Source organism: Alligator sinensis, unplaced genomic scaffold (assembly GCF_000455745.1).
Source record: "Alligator sinensis unplaced genomic scaffold, ASM45574v1 scaffold628_1, whole genome shotgun sequence".
NCBI classification, from domain to species: Eukaryota; Metazoa; Chordata; order Crocodylia; family Alligatoridae; genus Alligator; species Alligator sinensis.
In genome coordinates, this window is record NW_005841873.1 from 3,072,572 (window position 1) to 3,079,375 (window position 6,804).

Genomic DNA, 6,804 nt, shown 5'->3' on the forward strand with positions numbered 1-6,804 from the left:
CTGTGTATATATTTATATATATTTAAATTCCCCCATTTCACTGAAGATCCTAATTATCCTTAGATGGGAATTATTCAAACCTGCCGAAGCGCTTAATTGGGATGCTTTCCTACAGCAATCCGTTTAAAAAAAAAAAAAAATGCAACTAAGGATCAGAAACTTGCCCCCAAATTCTTAGTCAGGAGTTGAAGTTTTACATGGTAGTTTGCATTTAATGAATGATATGTGCCAACTTGGTTTGGGCAAGCTTTTGGACTTGTTCATGCGGCCGCTTTTTTACCCATCGCTGGGCTCAGATCAGTATGAATAATGAATTTCCATAAAATAGTTGCGGGAAATGTGTAAGTGGCAATTCACCGGCTGCAACAGGTGCCGGGAATGTTTAGTCCCGCCTGATCCTGCGTAGAAATAAGGAGGAAAATGCTGTTTTGAAACTGGTGGCTTTGGCGAGATTCACGTTCTGATTGCATGGCCAAAATATCCAGATAGTCTTGTACTTAAATGCACCAAAACGCTGTGCGTGAAATAATTGTTTCACAGCTACTTGTCTTGTGCTTGGCTTTGATGTTTGTTTTTCCCATGATGCAATTGTTTTTGCCTTCTGTCTCCTGTTGCTACAATAAGCCATTTCCCATACATGTCATCTCCAAAGGGGAAAAGACTGCATGGAAACAGAACAAAGAAAACAGAACAAAAGAAAATCAGGGATTTTTCCAAAGGCCCATTTGATGTACAAGTATAAACAGGAAAAAGATGCCTGGGGAGGCAGGAGCCAGGAATTGCACTAGCAGACAGCTGTTAACTTGTGTTGTTAGCAGCACTTTGGGATATTGAATGGTAAATGAATATGTGACACGAAGGCATCCGCTGAAGAAACGACAAAATTCGCTCCCTTTTTGATGATGTTTAAATGCATTGGTTTAAATGATGTTTAAATGCAATCAAACAAGATGAATGTCTTACCTTCCCGTTCTTTTAATGGCATCAAAGAGTTCTGAAGTCCAAGCTTCAATGGCTCTGCTGGCTCTAACCCCAGAAAGGATGATACCCTACGGTATCCGAGTAAAGAGAAAAGGAGGAATCTCATTTGTCAGGATTGTTGGATGCTGTGATGAAGCAGAAATATATATGGACCGATTTTTTTCAAAAGAACTCGGCACCCACAATTGGGGGCCAGATTTTCAAAAGCGCTCAGCACGTTGGGTCCTGAACTCATTTGAAAATCCATCCACCAGTATCACAATGGACGCTGCTGGAAGCAGAGCGCTTTTGAAATTCTGGCTTCTATGGTGGGTGCTGAGCACTTGAATATCTGGCCCTCGGCATTTTTACACCTCCTTTTATAGCTAAAAAAGCCAGTGAGAAAGGGAGGGCTTTAAGAGTGATTCCCACTAGCTGAAACGACAATTCATGAATTAATACGCTTGCTTCTTGACTGTACAGCTTAAATGTCATATGTGATTTATTATAAATAGGGAAGATTAACAGATCCCAGAAAGTGGGGCTTAATAATCGCCTTGGGTGGGGCAAAGGGTAAATTTGTTTTTGAAATCATGGCGCAGAATGCAACAGGCATGTCGTCTGTATAACCAAAAGCTATTCATTATTGTCACGTAAATCAAGTTTCCCATTTTGGTGCATTTTTTTAGAACTGGGTTTCCTGACATCTCTGGGGTGGGGTACGCGGGAGAAATTGGGTAATGGCAGGGTTAATTTTTGTTATAGTATTAATGATTGGCATTTAAGGGGTTAAACTATAAAATTCGTTATAGTATTAATAATTGGCATTTAAGGGGTTAAACTATAAAATTTTAAAACTGATGCTGGTAGGGATACACGGGCAGCTGGTAAATCTGGATGGGGATGTGCAATAAGAAAAATTTTGGGGAACCTCTGCCCTACAGTCTTCCCATCTGTTCTTTATTCCCAAGTCTTTTTTTTTTTTTTCCTCCCTGTAAGTCCTCACTTTCTTTCATCAGACACTACTTCAGGCCATCTTTCTTCAGAACTTCTCTTTTATAAGTGTTTAAAAAGTCATAATTTCTCTCCACTTTCTGGGAATCTTTTTGGGTTTGCTCCTATTCCAATCACCACCAATGAGTTTTTTGCTTCGGTGAAAGCAGGATTGGTATTCCCAGTCCATATTTTCTCGGTTCAGAAATGGATCTCGCCACTGCTGCCCTCATCACGGTAATCCCAGTTATGCAAGACGGCGACCTGATTCCTCTGATCTTGTGAAATAATGACTTTGGGACCTATCTGCAACCTACCACTTCTCCCTCTACTTGTACCTACTTATTCATTCCTTCTGTTTCTTTCTCCTTGCTCTGGACAACGCTAACTTTCTACCAGCTCTGGGCGATCTGCTCCTGCTGTCCAAGGCAAAATGAGCTGACGTAGGCTTTCCAGCAACATTTTAAAGGACAGAAACCAAACGTCCACGAGTTAGCACTACTGTGAAATGTTAAAACTGTAGTGTATTCATGGGTTTGGTATTCCCCAGAATGTGTTCCTGCCCCTTCTCATCTGTGCTTCTTGTTAGCAGTAAAAAAAAATCTGGGAAAAAACCTTTAAGGGTATTTTAGAGACTGTATTAACTGACTTTCATACTGGCATTGGACGGCGTTTGGCTCAGAAAAACACATACCAGTCCAAAAAAATTGGGAGAATTGCAGAAGAGGGGATTTCATTACAATTGTAGAGTTTAGATAAGGCAACATAGATTGTTTGTTGCTCATTTTTTCACTTTGCGTTCAGCTAATTATCTTCCCATTGCTCTAAATATTCCTAAATTATACAGAGCAGTTGAGTGATGCCATTTAGTTTGGGATTAAATTAATGTCACAGCTTAACTTTGTTTTAAAAATACTATAAAACTTTAGTCACAGTCAAATAAGTTCTTTTTTTTTTGTTTTGTTTTGTTTTTTTGTTCAAAGCCCAGCTGCAGGCCTGGAGCATTTCTCATAAATATCAGGAAGTACCCGAAGCCACAGTCAGGATTAAAGAGTTGATCTGAACCTTAGATCTCGGCTTTAAAGCTGTAACATACAGTGAATTTGGTTGCATGGTAAAAGAAATGGTAATTGCTGAAGTATGTTTTTCTTAAGTTGCAAAATCATTTTTTAAATGTTTTCTTTGAAACCTTTGTCGTCCTCATGCATGAGGATGAGGGGACCAGCAGTGACACATTCATTTATTAGCAAAGTCATTTCGGTAATGTGTGTATTGAACTTGATGATACTGAGACAGGGCTCAATTCTGCCACTGCTCTGTGAGTGAAGCCCTCACTGAAGTTATCAGACTTGTAAAAAGGATCTGTGGGACGACACCAGCAAATGAATCTATGAGAGATGTTTGTAGCTACAGTCCAAGGTTTTATGAAGACTACTGGGTTAAATTTTGAGTTACCTTTCAGATAGACAGTCTAAGCAGAAGAACCAAGTGCACAAACCCACAGTGTGGCAGAAGTGTAATTTGTTCAGGTAACAAAAGTGTAGTGATAAGCTTGGTATAACTGCCTCGCTACTCTACATGGATGGATTAGGTATACTCGTTCTTTTAAAATACACAGAGGAACCGGTCTGTAATGTGAATGGAAACATGAAGAAGCATAACTGAGCATTGAACAATTCATGGAGTAGTTGCATGAAGCTGGCTTTTGTCAGACTATTCGAACACAGGATATAAAATATATCTGGTCTTGCTGGTCTTCCTCAAGGTGGGTGCTGTTGAATCTTGCATCTTTCCCTTGGTCTTAGTGTTATGCAGTTAAGGTTATCTTCTTTTATGAATTGCACGTGCAATTCTGAATATTAATTCTTTCCTCCTGGAGCAAATCAGACTCTCTCAGATCCAGTTTGGTTTTCATCCCCTCCAGCCAGTTCTCCTAACCAAGAACACATGGCTTTGTTCACCCCCTAGTTATAGAAAGTTGACTAATAAAAGGCAGTTTGCAGTACTGGCTGGTTCTACATTCAGCCTTATCAAGCATGACACCTGTGTTTGAGAGATGTTGGGGAACAGGGGAGAAGCAATACAGGATGGAACAGCAGTGTGTGTGCTAGGACGTTACAGCACGAGGGAGAGGAAACGGGGTGAAGGGCTTGGACTGGTCTTTAACGGGAAGTTGGAGTCGCTGAGAATGAGCGTGGAAGAATGCAAGAGCTGATTCTTCATCTCCTTCCTGCTCATTCAGTAGCCCGATGGTTTCGGGTGCTCTCTAGAAAAGCAGATTTGAATCCTCTTGGCTGAGGATCCTGGTCTCCCACTTACTCCCATGAAGCAATGATACAAAAAAGTGGACAACACCACCATAATTTCAATTAGGCACCTGCACTCAGAGGAGGACTCTGTTCTGGATTCTCAGTGGATGGATGCACCTAATGGACAGCCTGGAGTCAGCTACCTAAGCCTCAGAGAGACAGAATTTGATGTTTCCTGATGTTTTCTAAATGGCCATCTCTAGGCAGCTCTCCATTCAGTGTCCACCCACTCTGAATTGCCCTTCAGAGCCCCTTACTTGTCCCATTGACTATAAAGGGATCTAAGGGTCTAATCCAGTGGTTCTCAACCAGGATGCCACCCAGAGATCCTTTCAAGAGTGCCATAAAATGTTTGCATGGTTAGGTGTCCAAACATGATTCACAAGGTAAACCCAGACGTTTCAAATAAGAATCTGCAGCAGGGTGGGCAATTATTTCAGGCGGAGGGCCACTCACTGAGTTTTAGCAAGCCATCAAGGGCCGCATAACAGGCAGCCAGGGGCAGATATATGTAAATTTTCTACATTTTTTTTAGGGGCTCTGCGGGCCGGATAGAATGGCCTGGCGGTCCACACCCGGCCCACGGGCCACATTTTTGTCCACCCCGATCTACAGTGTTAAAAACATGCTGGCCTGTTGTGGTCTGAGTGCTCTGCAACAGAAGCATTACACAGAAGCATTGCTCTGCAACGGAAGCATTATTAGTTTTTTCCATTGTCAAAAATGAGTGAAAACTAAGAGATGGCATTTTCTGAGGATCATCTTGAGTCTAAAGCAGGGTGGTTTGAGCCTATGAAAGTTGACAGCCACTGGTCTAATCTCCTGGGGCCAGTGCCTGAGCCAGTAAGAACTTTGCTCTTGGGTCTATAGATTTGAGAAACTTTTTGTAAGGTCCCATCAAAGAGGCTAAATCAAACTTCCTTGATATTTCTACCTACACTTGATACATATTTTTGAACCTGTACTGCACTCTCTCCAACTCAAGATTTTATAGTGAGTTCATCAGTCCTGGTCATCAGATGTGCTCTAGAAGCTGCTTTATAGATGCACTGCATCATCTCTCTTATTTGCCATTCCCTCTTTCTGCTGATACTGTATAGTCTTGCATCTTGTTAGCCATTTTTTTTTACTGCTCTTGCATATTGGGCTTAAATTACTTTTCCTCCAAAATGCCTATGGCTCAAAATCTCAGCTTTATACCCTTAATTTATCCTTCTTATTTTGAACACTTCTACTTTAGAATTCAATTAATATGAATTTAAAACAGGATCAGCCAGTGCAGGAGTCAAATAAGCGTAGTGTTCCCTTATAAAATGGCCCGTGCTTGATCTTACCCTGGGGCATGCAGACTCCCTCCCTCATTTAGCTGACATCATTACAGACCTGAGAGCTGGCATCTTGAGATCAGGGAATTATACTACTTATGTTGGCTGAGGCAGCATTGATTTCCTTGATCAGTTTACAAAAATACCATCCAACTGGTTTGGTTGTTGATGCACCAATTGTGGTCACCGCTTTAGGAGGATGACCACTTTCAGACAATGACTTCAGACTTCTAGGGGCTCTTGATCTTGAGCCTGAAGGTCCTTAGGCATATGGGAAGCTCTGTTAAGTGCAGTGGGACCAAACACATTTTTATTCTCTGCTTTTGACTTCGGTGTATCTACACAGGTGAATAACATTACTCAAGGACTTAAGTGCCTGCAGAATCAGGCCCTTTGCATTTTAGTATGTTTTTATTTTTTCCTTAATCTCCCATTGTTTTATTGCTCTTAAGGCAAATTGATTAAAATTATGTGGGATTTTTTTTTTCCCCTTGTGGAAAGTGTCCATAGTAAGCTTGGGTTCATGATTCGACATGCCTGATGTAAATTTTTGTAAGTGGGGAAAAAAATCATGAAACGTACAGAATCTGAGCAAACTTGTATCTGACTTGCCTGTAGCTGCAAGCAGGAGGAGATGGGTGTATCATGCATACTATCTTCTGGCAGGTGCTTCTTTCTTATTTCCAATAAAAACTGTGTGAGGGGCAAGGGGAAGATCGCATTTCTGGAAGATACTGGACTGAGCATATTGTAGGCAGAACAAGCACAGTATGCAGAGTTAAACTGCAGGCTTCCTATCCTGCCATAGCAATGGAACAGATCCTGAGCCTGTTTCAGTTCCTGTGCCCAAATCCTTACTTAGAGAGGGACCATCATTAGTTCAGTTTCCATGTCTGCTTAGACGTTGATCTTTCTTCTTTGATTACCTATTGTACACATTTCCAGGGGAACAGAAGGAACGGTGATCCGGATTCTGATATGAATAGGGCTGTGAAGGCTAAATTCATTTTGCTAAAGATATCGCAGCCAAACCAGTTCAGGATTACCTGCCAGCAGCACATACACTTGGGTAAGCTTACTTAAACAGTCCGTTCAGCCTGGGAACTAGTCTCGGGCAGTGATTCTGCTAGCATGAAACCGATTGTTTTTATATGTGCCTATAAAACTCCAAAAACTTTGTGGGCCCTGTGCAAATAAGAAGTAATAATGCAAATTGC